Source organism: Canis aureus, chromosome 9 (assembly GCF_053574225.1).
Source record: "Canis aureus isolate CA01 chromosome 9, VMU_Caureus_v.1.0, whole genome shotgun sequence".
Classification (NCBI taxonomy): domain Eukaryota; kingdom Metazoa; phylum Chordata; class Mammalia; order Carnivora; family Canidae; genus Canis; species Canis aureus.
Window position 1 is genome coordinate 11,967,880 of NC_135619.1, and position 17,855 is coordinate 11,985,734.

At 35.0% G+C, this 17,855-nt stretch overlaps 1 long non-coding RNA gene across 8 annotated transcripts in view; it reads right to left on the reverse strand.

Annotated features, from left to right (window-relative positions):
• The window catches only part of LOC144320397 (uncharacterized), a 315,384-nt gene that overhangs the window by 163,444 nt on the left and 134,085 nt on the right, over positions 1–17,855 (reverse strand). For 4 of the 8 annotated variants that reach the window (XR_013385937.1, XR_013385936.1, XR_013385940.1 and 1 more), the window contains 3 exons: positions 10,910–11,009; positions 7,617–7,766; positions 4,220–4,311 (listed from right to left, as the gene is read on the reverse strand). This is a non-coding gene — a long non-coding RNA (uncharacterized LOC144320397). The remainder of the gene's footprint in view (positions 1–4,219; positions 4,312–7,616; positions 7,767–10,909; positions 11,010–17,855) is intronic. The other 4 variants (XR_013385939.1, XR_013385935.1, XR_013385941.1 and 1 more) reach the window with 2 other exon arrangements.

A 17,855-nucleotide genomic window follows, 5' to 3' on the forward strand; every position in this document is an offset into this window, starting at 1 on the left:
ACCGTTATTTTTTTTAATGTATCCCAATAAATTCTTCACACTCTTGATGGAAATTTTGTTATTATAAAACTTTAGAAAAAATAAATATATATGTGTGTGTGTATTATATAAAGTGTATTTCCTATAATAAAGTAGGGAAATACATACGAATAAAGATGTGACATACTCTGAATTGATAATGCAGTTACTGTGGGGAAAAAACAGAATTGCTTTTTAATAAAACAGACATAGTAGATTTTTGCCCTTAGAACAATTTCTTCATAGTGACACAAAAAGCTCAGTGTGTGTAGGAAAACTGAGTCAAAGTTTACTTTTGTTATGCTTTGTGTGGTTGATGAAATTCCACAGCATCTAAACACAAAAAGCATCGTATTTAATAAAATCACAAACAAAATATCCTTCCTGCCCTTATGCTTGTTTATTTTCCAAGTTTCTGTTTGTTAGAGATTGTCTATTATTGGAAAATTAATTTAGAAATGCATTTACACCTACACAGTCACCAGTTGATTCCCAGATACTTGTGGAATAGCTCCCTGTTGGTTAAATGAGAGGTGTGTTGGCCAATTAGCATACAGTTGAGTTTAGTTGATTTACATATTTCTGTATCTAATACTAGAAGCTATTTTCTATGCCACTCAAAATACTATTTGGTTAGATTTTATTATAGTGAGAATTATAATTATGAAATACTATCAAATAACAAAAAGAAATAAAGCTTACTCTTAAATTACATTTTCTCTTAGGTATTTGAATTTCTGAGGAACTCACACAATCTCAAAGAATATCAGTAAATTTGCCTATCTGCTCTTTAAATATATAGTCCAGAATGATATATTATTCATATAAAACAGAGAAGGTATTTGGTATACTTGTTACATGAAAGAATGAAAAATAGTGAGTTTTCATGCATGCTGTTTTATCATTGTTAGCATGACCTGAGGACCAGGCAGGGCATTTTTATCTTCTTCCTATTTATAACACAGAAGACAGCTTCACAATCATTAGAAGAATGCTATATGTGCCAAATCCATCATCCACCCTGACATTCTTAAATACAATATTTGAACCTTATCATCATACCAAGTAATATAAAACCAAAATTTTATGCCTATTCTGGTTACTTAAACTTTCATTTTTCAGAATTAAAAAAAAAACCTACATTTTATTTATCATTATTAATAGGTCTGATCCTTTTAGAAAAAAATTAATTAGACCATTTACTTTGGGACAGACAATATGTTTTCCAAAATATGGTAAGAGTGTGTCAAAATCGCAGAAAATTGTTCACTGATCTGAATAAAATTATTATGATTTTTTTTTACCACCATCACCATGCACACACCTACAGACCAAGTTTAGCCTCAACATCAGCCAACTTCAGTTGCCTGTAAGGCAGGGAGGCTGTCATAAAGCCCTAAAGAGAAGATGGAGGGTTGGTTTGCACAGAGAAACAATCTCAGTAATTACCTCAAGAATATCAGTAGAAGCAGAGCACCAATTCTGTCCCTGATCTTACCATAACCAATCTCTTATACATTCTTGAAAAAAAACTCAGTCTTTAGACATGATAATTACCTTAGCTTCATTATTTAAAGAAAGGGAGATCCTGAGAACTCTGGGACAAAGCCCATTTAGGAAAAGCTTCTCTGCTATGATCCTCACCTCTCTGCTTTTTTACAGTGAAGAGAGAAGACATTCATATTTTTTCAGCCCCTGTTCTCCTTGTTTTGAGTGAGGGGGAATGAAACATTTAAAGCAGCAGAGAAAGAAAAGTCACAAATGAATCACTAAGTGGAATAAAATCTATGCTTTAATCAAAACTTTCTGTGACTCATCGATACTTTTTTCTCCTTCACAATATACCATGGTGAAGTCACTGCCTTAGTCACTCAATCAAGGGAGAATTGAATTTGAGTTCATTTCTAAAAATGAAGTCATAAAATTTCTCTGAGTGAAAAATGACGAACTATATTAACTCAGTTTGCATACATCCCAAATAAGGCAGGGAAGAAACTTGATTTGTAACTGTTGATGTCACTAGAATTCAAAGATGTGTAAAATTCTTAAGCTTGTTCTTCATTCAAATTTGATGAAAGAAAGTACTTTCTTCACTTCTGTAGATTTCCAAACTTAAAAAAAAAATTTTCTTCAAACATTGTAGCTAATTCCTAAGATAGAGCTCGATAGGGCTATGATATGGAAAAAAGTAATAAAAATGTGGTAAATAGAATGTGTCAGTATTTATAAAATTCATATCCCCCCAAAACAAACCTCATATATATATATATATATATATATATATATATATATATATATATAAATTTATCTGTCTTTGTAAACAGCAAGAACTTTAAATTTGTCACTCAACACCATACAGTCCCCACTGATTTCTTTTAATTCAAATTAGAAACTACAAACCTCAATATTATGAAATAGAAAATGTTAAGATTATATATATATATATATGCATATATATATACACACACACACAACAGCAAAAACACACACATATATACACACACAAAACAACTTGTAAGAGCTACAGAACAAAAATTAGCAGGTTTTTCCATGGACAGATTTTATTTAGATTCAAAAAAAGGCTTTATGAAGACCAATTGAAACTATGGTCAGAATAAAATGAGAATTGGTCATTAAATCAAATAAAATACTCTCCTTCATATATCATTTTGATTTGAATTGCATGTGCATGGGATTCCCTGATGGATCTGTGGAAAAAACTAAGGTATTTATTATAAGAAAATGCTTAGACTCTCTAAAACTGTGCAAAAAAAAAACCCCAATTCCTATGGCACTGTTGGTAAAATAGGTAAAATACATAGAAAAATATTATCTTATTTTCTGAATTTAGATTTAGATCTATTATTGAAAAGATAGTGTTGGCATATTTGGCTAAGAATACATAAATATTATTTTTATGTGTAATGAATGTCTTGACATTTTGAGAGGTTAAAGCCCTAAAGGATGTCTGTAAATAGGCCATATTGCTTGATACAGTTTTGGTCAAATGGATTACCAGGGTAGTTCTCTATCGCTTAGTTCAGCTGGGAAACTTTCAGCATGGAGTCAAGGACCCTTGTGCTTTAGAAGTTCATTCTGAAACGTCCATTGCTACTTTTAGGAAGTTCAGTCAATGTGCCTTTGGGAACTTAATCCCAATAAAGAAAGATCATATCTCTTCAAAGTCCAGAAGTGCCATCATTTTGACCTTTGTCGCACAGCAGAAAATGAAGAGTAATACCATGTCCTTTCTTGCTCTCTTCCCTCTCCATGTTTCTAAGTTCCTGACCCCTCTATCTTCTTCTATACAAGAGAAATGACCTTATTTTATCTCTGTAATCTCCCCAATAAAGGCACTGAACCCAACTTCTTGGGGTTAATTATCTGATCCTCTCTGAACATCTTCCTACTCAAAGCTTTTGTGCTGTTAGAATTTCCCTCTGCTTGTTTTGTTGATTGCCCATTAGGTGGGACCCTAGCTGAATAAACACCAGGCCAAAAAAATCCACATGTACTCTTTTTTCCAGAGTAAAATATCCTTCATTTCAATCTCAGACTGAAATGAGACTTACCCACCCCTCTCACAAAGCCTTTAGGAGATTCTGCTCAAAAGCTGAGCCAAACGATTTTTAGGAGAGTTATATTACTCACTAGGTTCTCAACTACCTAGAAAATTATTAGAAAACACAATATCCATGCACATACATTTCTTGGCATTTGACACAGTTGATTTTTAATATTTTCTTTCAAAAGTACACAATAAATTAAGTCAATGCAACTCATAGAAAGAGAAGGATGGAATTTCAGAGCAAAAAAACCCCAAAAGTGCATCCTTCTGAGGTTATCGCATTCTCATAATCTCATTCCCATTATCGCATTCCCATATACTCCATAGCACAGAGGAGCCTGGGATGGTAACTCAGATATTTAAGCTATGCATAGTTTACCTGGGAGAGCTTTTTTATAAGAATTTTTGAAAATTAAGTAATTATTTAAGATGTGTCAAATCTACTGGTTGGGGATGATCATTGGGTATCGTATGTAAGTGATGAATCACTAGATTCTACACCTGAAACTAATGTTCCACTGCATGTTAATTAACAAGAAAGTAAATAAAAACTTGAAAAAAATTTTAAAAGAAAGAGGTGCCAAATATTAAATTTTGAAAAACAGAGATTTTTAAAATGGAGGTTTCTTTTACCTTAGTTATATTGATTTCAGTAGAATTTCCTTAAAGGCCCACGGCATTTAAGTACTCTCCAACCCACTGAGTTTCCTATTCATTTCTCAGTCCTAAAAAAAGTAAAAGAAATAGATTAAGACTTAATAGATGTTAGACTAGGTAAGTCTGACAATTTCCAGGTGAGAAAAAGAGTTCAGATTTACTCAGTGTAGAAGTGCCGGGCTGATATTTGACTTTGTCCACATTACATGTATAGCATTCACCAACCTGTTTTTAATCAACCATGCCTGCAGTCTTGCTCTTTCCCACCATAGAATGGTCAGTAACCAAAGAAAGTCAGATTGCACATAACCATAAGGGAAAGTCCTAAAACTTAGTTACTGATAATTTCCTCCAGAAACTTTCAGTTTTGGGGGGCTAACCCAGGAGCAAAATAATAATAATAATAATAATAATAATAATAATAATAATACCACCAATAACATAATAATCTAAGGAGTATATTTCTTATATACCTTGTATAAACACTTTTTGAGAGAAAATAACCCTAAACAAAATATTCTCACAGGGAGGCATAAGGCTAGAGGCAACCCCAATGGTACTCTGAAACAAAATTGACAAGCTTTGTGGCTTTTCAGTATGACAAAGTAGTAACCCATATTCCAGATATGAATTTCTTCAGGGCAGACTTAAGTGAACAGGTGTCAATTTTGATAAAATTCAATCTCATAAGTAAAAATCACTATCTCTCTCTTGTACTTGGTGTTTATGGGAAACTATGAACTTCTTAATGTTCTTAGTTTATTCTAGATCCTAGAACAATGGAAGAAGATGGGAAAACAATTCTGAGAAAACAGTATCTTTGGTAAGATTATAGAATTTGTAGCTCATAGAGAATTTCTAGATTTCAGGGACTCAAGCAAATATTTTCACTAATATGTTTGGTATTAGGTTATGTCTTTGGGAAGTCATATGTTTTAATGTCAGTCTTTATTATCCAAAGGAAAAGGAGACATAGAAAATAGATGAAGAACCATATTTTTAATCTAATGAATCACATCCTAGAAAATGACAAGCAAGCACAGCAGAGACATAATAAAGAGTTCCTATAGTTAAAATTACTAGTTATTTGCATAATCCCAACATCCGTCTGTTAAAACAATATGTACCCACATATTTTTTGTTTCAAAAAAGAACAGCAGGCAAAATAGCCATACAGTTAAAATCCATGGATTTGAAAAAAAAAATGATATATGATGAAGTTTATTTATGCTGAATAAATCCCAAATTTACTTTTTCTTTAGTCAAAGTTTGAATATAGAACCGCTTCTTAGTTTTATGCCAACTTTTGAATAAATGAGTTATAAAAGGTAAAGCTATTGGTTGATAACAGAGAATATAATAACAGTACTCACATTTTGACATTTCTATTGCACCTTTCACATTGAGAAAATCCAAAGCAATTAACCTGAAAGTCATTTCTATAGTCTTGGGATTTGCAAGCCCCAACTGAATCCAGTTATCTTCTAAGTCATCTAAGAGTATAAGTAGAGCATCCACAGCTCTGTCGACCTGTCAACCTACCTTACTGGCATTTGCTACCAAAAGACCTCCAAGGCCTTTAAATGGTGGTCAATTTCATAAAAAAGAAGGAAAGCCTGCTTTCTGTGACAACATTCATGGACCTGCAGGGCATTATGCTAAGTAAAATAAGTCAGACAGAGAAAGACAAATAGTGTATGTTCTCACTTTCATGTGGAATCTAACAAAGCCCAACTCATAGAAACAGAGTAGAATGTGGTTGCCAGAGTGTGGGGGAAATAGGGAGATGTTGCTAAAGAGATACACATTTCCAGCCATAAGATTAAGTTCTGGAATCGAATTACAGCATGGTAACTATAATCAACAATGCTGTATTATGTACCTGAAAATTGCTAAGAGAGTTCATCTTAAAAGTTACCACTGCGTATTCATTTAAAAGTGGTAATTATGGGGCACATGGGTGGCTCAGTGTCTAAGTGTCTGCCTGCCTTTGGCTTAGGTCGTGATCTTGAGGTCCTGGGATTGAGTCCCACATCAGGCCCCCCTCAAGGAGCCTGCTTCTCCCTCTACCTATATCTCTGCCTTTCTCTCTGTGTGTCTCTCAAGAATAAATAAATAAAAATCTTAAAAATAAATAAATAAAAAATAAAAGTGGTAACCATGTAAGGCCATGGATGTGTTAACTAACCTTACTGTGGTAAACATTTTATAATATACATGCATACGAAATCATTATATTGTACAACTTACAGTAACATGTGTTATATGCCAATAATATCCCAATAAAGCTGGAAAAAAACATATATAAATGATGCTAGTAAAAAAAAATAAATAAATGATGCTAGTCTAAAACAATGAAGGCCAGTTGGTCATAAAAGCTAATATCATTGTTTACCCAGGAATGAACCACACTAATTCACTGACTTTACACTTGAGGGCAAGGCATACCCAGCCATTAAGCAGTTTATTTGTCAATCAAATAGAATATTAGCATCTTGAGGTTTTAAGCATCCTCGTGTTATAGAATTCAAGTTTTTACTAAATACAAGAAACACATGATTTCTGTTGAAATCTGAAACACAGTCCTCTGTCTTAATATCCCCAGTGCAAATGCAGTTCTAACGATGACGTATCTTCTGCTCTTTAATCAAAACTCTCATTTTTTTAATATTGCAAAAGACATAAAATGTAGGTTCTTGTTTTCTAAGTTTTTACAACTAGTAAATTAAAAAAAAATATGAACACAATACTAAAAGTACTATGTTAGACTATAATATCACAGAGCAGTGGAAGGGAGTAAGAAGTTAAGAAGTTTACCTAGGCATGAGAGTTGCAGATAAAGCTTCATGGGCCAAAAAATAAAATAAAATAAAAAATAAAAATAACAAAAAAAATCACATTATAAAGTTACATTTACCGTACTAGCTCAGTTAAAGAAAGAAAAAAATTGAAAAATAAAGAAGAGTATATTTTGTTTATTTTTTTATTTTTAATTTTTTTTATTGAAGTTCAAGTTGCCAACATATAGCATAACACCCAGTGCTCATCCCATCAAGTGCCCCCTTCAGTGCCTGTCACCCAGTCACCCCCACCCAAGAAACGAATATTTTAAATACGTTGACTTTGCATACTGGAATGATGGGTGATTCTTTGCTTTTCCATTCACATGTAATACTTTGATACTCAGGGGAACAAACTCAAAACACCAACAAAATTTGTGGCATCTAGAATCAAACACATTGACTCTACTTGAGAAAGAACAGTATTTTTTTCGTAATTGCCTCACCCTTAATTAACTAGTTTCAGTAAAGAGTCTTTTCAAAAAACAGGAGATAAAGAATAATAAACAGATCCACCAGAGAGACAAACTTACCAATTCTACTACTACTACAGTCAGATAACATTCACTGTGTCATAGTTGAGTGTATATCAGCTTCTAAAGTATAGCATTCAAGCACGTGAAACAGTATTTGTTTTAATACACTCTTTATGGAATGAATTTGAAAGACTTTTCTGAGTTGTCCTGAAAGAAAAAAAAAAAGAAAAAAGTAGCCTCCCACAGCTGGCTCCTCTATTTTTGGCTTCTCCTATCCCTCTTTTCATGGCAGCTGAGAAATATTAATGTGAGAAAAATATCTTTTATTTTAGTCTTTCAAAAGGAACTCAATAGAAAACCCTGAATCTTTAGTAGTAGAGGGTAAGAGTTCCAGGATCATACTGTGGAAGTACATTCCTGAAACAACCTGTGGGAAAGAGAATGTTACATAAAATAATCTTTTGGACTTACATATGACTTTCCCAAAGCGTATGCTGTTTACATATAATGCTAAAAAACATATTTCACCAAAAGTTAATATGTCCCCTAGGAATAGTTACATAAAATAGGTGTGTAATCAATCTCATACACAGAAAAGGCAAAGTGGAAAAAAAAATCCCTTAATCCACACCACTAATCAACAGAAACAAATGTTTACCAGATCATTTGAAAATAGGAGACACATTCAGCTTTATCAGAGACTTTCTCCTGACCCTTCCTATTAATCTTACCTACCTATAAAATTAAATGCTTCAAAACATTAATCTTGAAAAAAGTACCACTCACGTTTAATTCAGAAAATTGGCTTAAAAAAAAGTAAAGAAAAAGAAAGAAGAAATACAGAATTGTAGTCATAGATCCAAACCACACTTGAAAGACTAATGACAAGTTACTTCAGTTTTATTGACTCAATCAGATCATATGGTGAGTCATTTCCAGACATATCGATAAACTCATTGATTCCTCTCATTCTTGTAGTCACTGGACTATAGAAAAAAGGATCAGTAGCCATTTGACCTTCATTGTGTATTAAACAAACACCAGATGGCAAGGATTCATTCAGGAAATCCATTCTTTCTTTTTCATAGTCATGTTCACACTGCTGCTTCCCACTGAGCCTTTCTCTCTGCTTGTCATGGTGCCAAAGCTGCCTGCATAGCACCTTTCATGCATCACAGCTTTCAAATCTTGTCCCATTAGTTTCATTTTGTTTCCATCATAAATAATCTCCCACTTTCTCATACACTCTTTCATTATCTAATAATGGGCTGGGTCATTATACAAAAGAGCCAAGTATTAAAGGGTTAGTGAGTACAGTTTGTCCACTTGGTTTCTGGCCAGTGTATGAACTATTTATTAAACAGATAAATTTATGCATCTAAAAAAAAACAGATCTAGAGGATGCAAACATCTCCACCTGCTAACATATTTCAGGAGCACAAGATACAAAAAAGTAAGGATACTGGAATCTCAACTTGGAAACTTTAAAACACTATACCATGAGTGTAACCTAATTCAACCTAATTATTTCAAGAAACACACAAAAGCAAATACCCTATCCTCTGTAAAATTCCATCACAATTCCTCTTCTTGGCTATTTCCTAGACTCATTTGGACATCAGCCAGTCATCTAGAAGTGTTGAAATGCTGGTAAGCATTTACAAGCCAAGTGACTCCATTCTAAGAGTGTTATCCTATGACGAAATTTCACAGAGTCCAAGGGAGATTTGTCTTTTTGGAGAATGCTGTAAAGGGACAAAATAAGAAAGCTGGACATTATGTAAGATTTATTGCCAACACTGCAAAGTTTAGTACAAACAAGAAACATTCCCTGGGTCTCAGTAGAGTGGTTCTTCAGTGTCTAAAGGAAGTTAAATATTGAGCAAATAAAGTATTCTAACAGCTAGAATCAGATTCTTCCATTATTTAGGGAAAAGTTAAGAAGTTTAGAATGCAGTGTGTAGGATGCTATAAATATAAATATATCAGCACTGAATTAAATCATCCCAGCCTATTATTCCCACAGGCAGGCCAATTATCAGGGGATAATTGGACTGATAATGAGCATTCTGACTGGTCTCAAGGTCCGTCTTGGGGTACAGCACCCCTTCCCCTTATAAGGCTGGCCTCTGGGCCAAGAATGGCCTAGGTTATAAACAGAGACATTTAAAAGAATGTAGTATCTTTGAGAAAATTCAGTATACATTAATTGAAATAAAGCATTATATGCTAAATATTTTTAATAAAGAAGCAAGGATACAAGCTATTTAATAAAATACAATAGAGGTAATGCAATTATTTTGTTTGTTTTTTTCATAAAATATTCCCATTATATGAAATAATTTCAACTATATTTAGAAAAATAGGAAATAAAAGAAAAAAGACCCACTCATGATCTCATCTCCGTAACAGAGCCAATTTAATACTTTTAGAGTTTGAAAAAAATGTTTAATGAAAAGTCAGTTGTATCTTTTGTGTAAGTAATTATTCTATTATTTACTGTTACATGTTGATAGTAAACTCATATTAAGCCCTGTCTAGGCCAATATGTTTAACTAAATATTTTTTACCTGGACTGCTCTTTTTGCCCTCTTCCACCAGATAACTGCTATTTATTCTTTGACTTCAGCTTAATTTATGCTTCTTTAGGGACACTTTTTCTCTGACTTCCCAAAGCTGAGTTTCTATGTACACTCTTATGCACTGCCTCACCCTAGCCCTTGACATTGTATGTGATTATTTGGTTAATGTCCATCTCTTCCAGTCAACAGTAAGTTCCATAAGGGCAAAGTGATTCTTCTTATGCTTAGGACTATATCCCAGAGTAGTAGCACCTTGCACATAATAAGTGCTCAATAAATAATCATTGAATGGATGACTAAGTGAATGAATTTAAGCATTTTCTTTTTTATTTATTCATCCATAGAGATGCAGAAAGAGAGAGGCAGAGACACAGGCAGAGGGAGAAGCAGGCTCCATGCAGAGAGCCCTACCTGGGACTTGATCCAGGGTCTCCAGGACCACGCCCTGGGCTGCAGGCGGCGCTAAACCGCAGTGCCACCAAGGCTGCCTGAATTTAAGCATGGTCTACATAGCTCTAGATGGTGAGATCTGAAGAAAGTGGTTTGTGTACTAATCTATGAGTATGAATACACATAGCTAATGACAGTATCTACTCTGATAATTCCATCACCTTAGCACTTTACACTTTATGTCATCCGCCCATTAGCCCTGCGTAAGAAGAAAATAACAGAACTGTGAGTGACTATATAGGAAGGAAAAAAAAAAAAACTGGTAGAGAAAAAGAAACCGCTTAAAGCTCCCAGTAGAAACTGTCAATAATTATTTACCTTCTACTTTGTTTTCTTTTAAATGGAAGAAACATTTCTTCATAGCTTTCAGGATGCTCGGCTTTCACATACAGTTCCTTAGCTCAGAAAGGTTATAAACCTGAAAAATAATAGCGCCTCATCATATACTTTGATTCCACGGAGTCAGACTATAGCATAATCTGTAGCCAATTATTTTCAATCTGAACCTTAAATCACACACTTTGTCCCACGTGTCCCTCCGATGTTTTTTAAATTCATCCAATTTCCCACCAACATTGACGAGGCTTGTCTTGTGTTTCAGTTTTATCTCAACTGCTAATACTACCCTGAAGACCCTCTTTAAAAAAAGAACAATTTCTTAATGTATTGTTGTATCCTATTGGCTAGTATCTTGTTGAGAATTTTTGCATCCATGCTCATCAGAAATATTGGTCTATAATTCTCCTTTTTGGTGGGGTCTTTGTCTGGTTTTGGAATTAAGGTGATGCTGGCCTCATAGAACGAGTTTGGAAGTACTCCATCTCTTTCTATCTTTCCACACAGCTTTAGTAGAATAGGTGTGGTTTCTTCTTTAAACGGTTGATAGAATTCCCCTGGGAATTCATCTGGCCCTGGACTTTTGTGTCTTGGGAGGTTTTGGATGACTGCTTCAATTTCCTCCCTGGATATCGGCCTGTTCAGATTTTCTATTTCTTCCAGTTCCAGTTTTGGTAGTTTGTGGCTTTCCAGGAATGCATCCATTTCTTCTAGATTGACTAATTTATTGGTGTGTGGCTGTTCATAATATGTTTTTTTTTAATTTTTATTTATTTATGATAGTCACAGAGAGAGAGAGAGAGAGAGAGAGAGAGAGGCAGAGACATAGGCAGAGGGAGAAGCAGGCTCCATGCACCGGGAGCCTGATGTGGGATTCGATCCTGGGTCTCCAGGATCGCGCCCTGGGCCAAAGGCAGGCGCCAAACCGCTGCGCCACCCAGGGATCCCTCATAATATGTTTTTAAAATCATTTGTATTTCCTTGGTGTTGGTAGTGATCTCTCCTTTCTCATTCATGATTTTATTAATTTGAGTCTTCTCTCTCTTCTTTTTAATAAGGCTGGCTAATGGTTTATCTATCTTATTAATTCTTTCAAAGAACCAATTCCTGGTTTTGTTGATCTGTTCCACAGTTCTTCTGGTCTCTATTCCATTGAGTTCTGCTCAAATCTTTATTAACTCTCTTCTGCTGGGTGTAGGATCTATTTGCTGTTTTTTCTCTAGCTCCTTTAGGTGTAAGGTTAGCTTTTGTATTTGAGTTCTTTCCGGTTTTTTAATGGATGCTTGTATTGCGATGTATTTCCCCCTCAGGACTGCTTTTGCTGCATCCCAAAGATTTTGAATTGTTGTATCTTCATTCTTATTAGTTTCCATGAATCTTCTTAATTCTTCCTTAATTTCCTGGTTGACCCTTTCATGTTTTAGCAGGATGGTCCTTAACCTCCACGTGTTTGAAATCCTTCCAAACTTCTCCTTGTGATTTAGTTCTAATTTCAAGGTATTATGGTCTGAGAATATGCAGGGGATGATCCCAATCTTTTGGTATCGGTTCAGACCTGATTTGTGACCCAGTATGTGGTCTATTCTGGAGAAAGTTCCATGTGCACTTGAGAAGAATGTGTATTCATTTGCATTTGGATGTAAAGTTCTGTAGATAACTGTGAAATCCATCTGGTCCAGTGTATCATTTAAAGCTCTTGTTTCTTTGGAGATGTTGTGCTTAGAAGACCTATCGAATGTAGAAAGCGCTACATTGAAGTCACCAAGTATAAGTGTATTATTATCTAATCTGTCTTAACTTGGGTTATTAATTGATATATTTGGCAGGTCCCACATTTGGGGCATATATATTGATTATTGTTAAGTCCTCTTCTTGGATAGATCCTTTAAGTATGATATAGTGGCCCTCTTCATCTCTCACTACAGTCTTCGTGATAAACTTTAGTTTATCTGATATAAGGATGGCTACCCCTGCTTTCTTTTGAGGACCATTTGAATGATACGTGGTTCTCCAACCTTTTATTTTCAGGCTGTAGGTGTCCTTATGTCTAAAATGAGTCTCTTGTAGACAGCAAAAAGATGGGTCCATGACCAAGTAGGATTTACCCCTGGGATGCAAGGCTGGTTCAACACTCGTAAAACAATCAATGTGATTCATATCAGCAAGAGAAAAAAACAAGAACCATATGATCCTCTCAATAGATACAGAGAAAGCATTTGACAAAATATAGCATCCATTCCTGATCAATAGTCTTCAGAGTGTAGGGATAGAGGGAACATTCCTCGACATCTTAAAAGCCATCTATGAAAAGCACACAGCAAATATAATTCTCAGTGGGGAAGCACTGGGAACCTTTCCCCTAAGATCAGGAACAAGACAGGGATGTCCACTCTCACCACTGCTATTCAACATAGTACTGGAAGTCCTAGCCTCAGCAATCAGACAACAAAAAGACATTAAAGACATTCAAATTGGCAAAGAAGAAGTCAAACTCCCCCTCTTCGCCGATGACATGATACTCTACATAGAAAACTCAAAAGTCGCCACCCCAAGATTGCTAGAACTCATACAGCAATTTGGCAGTGTGGCAGGATACAAAATCAATGCCCAGAAGTCAGTGGCATTTCTATACACTAACAGTGAGACTGAAGAAAGAGAAATTAAGGAGTCAATCCCATCTACAATTGCACCCAAAAGCATGATACCTAGGAATAAACCTAACCAAAGAGGTAAAGGATCTATACCCTAAAAACTACAGAACACTTCTGAAAGAAATTGAGGAAGACACAAAATATTCCATGCTCATGGATTGGAAGAATTAATATTGTGAAAATGTCAATGTTACCCAGGGCAATTTACACATTTAATGCAATCCCTATCAAAATACCATGGACTTTCTTCAGAGAGTTGGAACAAATTATTTTAAGATTTGTGTGGAATCAGAAAAGACCTCGAATAGCCAGGGAAATATTAAAAAAGAAAACCATATCTGGGGGCATCACAATGCCAGATTTCAGGTTGTACTACAAAGCTGTGGTCATCAAGACAGTGTGGTACTGGCACAAAAACAGACACATAGATCAATGGAACAAAAGAGAGAATCCAGAAGTGGACCCTGAACTTTATGGTCAACTAATATTCGACAAAGGAGGAAAGACTATCCACTGGAAAAAAGACAGTCTCTTCAATAAATGGTGCTGGGAAAATTGGACATCCACATGCAGAAGAATGAAACTAGACCACTCTTTTGCACCATACACAAAGATAAACTCAAAATGGATGAAAAGGGATCCCTGGGTGGCACAGCGGTTTGGTGCCTGCCTTTGGCCCAGGGCGCGATCCTGGAGACCCAGGATCTAATCCCATGTCGGGCTCCTGGTGCATGGAGCCTGCTTCTCCCTCTGCCTATGTCTCTGCCTCTCTCTCTCTCTCTCTGTTTGACTATCATAAATAAAAATAAAAAACAAAAAAAATAGATGAAAGATCTAAATGTGAGACAAGATTCCATCAAAATCCTAGAGGAGAACACAGGCAACACCTTTTTGAACTTGGCCACAGTAACTTCTTGCAAGATACATCCATGAAGGCAAGAGAAACAAAAGCAAAAATGAACTATTGGGACTTCATCAAGATAAGAAGCTTTTGCACAGCAAAGGATACAGTCAACAAAACTAAAAGACAACCTACAGAATGGGAGAAGATATTTGCAAATGACATATCAGATAAAGGGCTAGTACCCAAGATCTATAAAGAACTTATTAAACTCAACAGAAAAAAACAAACAATCCAATCATGAAATGGGCAAAAGACATGAACAGAAATCTCACAGAGGAAGACATAGACATGGCCAACACGCACATGAGAAAATGCTCTGCATCACTTGCCATCAGGGAAATACAAATCAAAACCACAATGAGATACCACCTCACACCAGTGAGAATGGGGAACATTAACAAGGCAGGAAACCACAAATGTTGGAGAGGATGCGGAGAAAAGGGAACCCTCTTGCACTGTTGGTGCGAATGTGAACTGGTGCAGCCACTCTGGGAAACTGTGTGGAGGTTCCTCAAAGAGTTAAAAATAGACCTGCCCTATGACCCAGCAATTGCACTCCTGGGGATTTACCCCAAAGATACAGAGCAATGAAACACTGGGACACCTGCACCCCGATGTTTATAGCAGCAATGTCCACAATAGCCAAACTGTGGAAGGAGCCTCGGTGTCCATCCAAAGATGAATGGATCAAGAAAATGTGGTCTATGTATACAATAGAATATTCCTCAGCCATTAGAAACGACAAATACCCACCATTTGCTTCAACGTGGATGGAACTGGAGGGTATTATGCTGAGTGAAGTAAGTCAATCGGAGAAGGACAAACATTATATGTTCTCATTCATTTCACTATGTAAATAATAGTGAAAGGGAACATAAGGGAAGGGAGAAGAAATGAGTGGGAAATATCAGAAAGGGAGACAGAACATGAGAGACTCCTAACTCTGGGAAAAGAACTAGGGGTGGTGGAAGGGGAGGAGGGTGGGGGTTGGGGGTGAATGGGTGACGGGCACTGAGGGGGGCACTTGACGGGATGAGCACTGGGTGTTATTCTGTATGTTGGTAAATTGAACACCAATAAAAAATAAATTTATAAAAAAGTACAATTTCTTATTGTCTTTCATTATATAAATTGTAAACCCAATTGTAAATCCACATGAAAATAAATTATATGTTTTATCTCTATATTTTATAGTTTTGTGTTTCATGGAAATACATTGAATTCTGAAAAATTAGATATTTTTGACTTTTTTCCACCAGAATATTTCATTAGAAAATTCAGTCACACCATTTCATTTTTTTTAAATATAAATTTTTAGAGCAGTTTTTTGTTCTCAGCAAAAAAAAAAAAAAAAAAAAAAAAGGTAGGGAGTACCTGTATACTTCCCTATTCTCACAAGTGTATAATCTCCCTCACTATTCACATCCCACACCATAATAGTGCATTTGTTATCTATGTTTGATGAACTTACATTGACACATTAACACCCACAGTCTATAGTTTATGTTAAGGATGACTCATGGTGTTGTACAAATATATAATGACATGCATCTACCATGATAGTATCATATCAAATAATCTCATTGCCCCAAATATCCTTTGTGCTTTCCTTATTTACCTCTTCTTCCTCTCCAATTCCTGGCAATCGCTGATCTTTGTACTGTCTACAGAGTTTTGCTTTTTCAATGACATATAGTTAGAGTCATACAGCATGTAGCCTTCTCTGACTGGCTTTTTTTTTTTAACTTAGGAATATGTATTTAGATTTCCTCTGTGTCTTTCAGTGTCTTGACAATTCATTTATTTTTAGCATCGAATGATATTCCATTCTCTAGATGTATCACAGTTTACCAATTCTCCTACTGAGGGGCATTGTAGTACTTCTAAGTTTCAGTAATATGAATAAAGCTGCTATAAACATCCACATGCAGGTTTTATGTGGATATGTTTTCATTAGTATAAGTAAACACTAAGAAGTAGAGTTGCTGGATAATATAGTATGAACATCTTTAGTAAGAAATTGCCAAACTGTCTAACAAAGTGGTTTTAACACTTTGTATTCACTCCAGCAATAAATGAGAATTCCAGTTACTCTCCATACTTGCTAGGCTTCAGTATGTCCAATGTCTAGGATCTTGGCCATACTAATAGATGTGTAGTGGTAGCTCATTGTTTTGATTTTCAGTTACCTAAAGACATAGAATGTTGAATCTCTCTTCATATACTTACTTGCTTTCTGTATATCTTCTCTAGTCAAAGTTTGTTCAAGTCTTTTGCCCATGTTTTAATCAAGTTATTTTCTTATTGCTGAGTTTTAAGAGTTTTTTTGTATATTTTGGATAAAATCCATTATCAGACGTTTCTCCTATAAACAATTTCTCCTAGTCTTTGGCTTATCTTCTCATTCTCTTGACATTGTCTTTTCCACAGTAGAGTTTTTTAATTTTAATAAAGTCCAGAAAATCAATTGTTTTTTTTTCATGGATCATGACTTTTGTGTTAGATCAAAAAGTCACTGCCATATCCACAGTTACCTAGGTTTTCTCTATTATATATTCTAGGAGTTTTATAATTTTGCATTTTACATTTAGGTTTGTGAAGCATTTAAAGTTAATTTTTATGAAGAGTATAAGCTCTATGTCTAGATTTATTTTTTTGCATGTGGATATCCAGTTGTTTCAGCACCATTTGCTCGAAGAGTGCCTTTTCCCCATGGTATTGTCTTTGCTCCTTTTGTCAAAGATCAGTTAACTATATTTATGTGGGTCTGATTTTGAGTCTCTGTTCTATTTCTATGATCCACTTGTTTATTCTTTCACCAATACCCCACCTTATACTATAGCTTTAAAGTAAGTCATAAGTCAGGCAATATCACTTCTCTGATTTTCTACATCTTCAATATTCAGTTGGATATTACGGGTCATTTGAATCTCCATATAAACTTTAGAATCAGTTTGTTCATATCCACAACCTAGGGGGATTTTGATTGGAGTTGTAATGGATCTACAGATCAATTGGGAAGAACTTACATTTTGACACTAGTGGGTCTTCCTAATACATAAACATAGAATATCTCTTCATTTATTCAGTTGATTCTGTTCATCAGAGTCTTATGGCTTTCCTCACATAGATCTTGTACATGTTTTGTCAGATCTATACCTAAGTATTTCATTTTTTGTGGTATTAATGTAAATAATACTGTTTTTAATTTCAAATTCTACTTGCTCATTGCTGGTATATGGAAAAACAATTTTCTTTTTATTGAAGTATGATATGCAATGTTACATTAGTTGCAGGTATGTAACATGGTGATGTGACAAGCCTATATGTTATACTATGCTCACCACAAGTGTAGCTACCATCTGTCACCAAA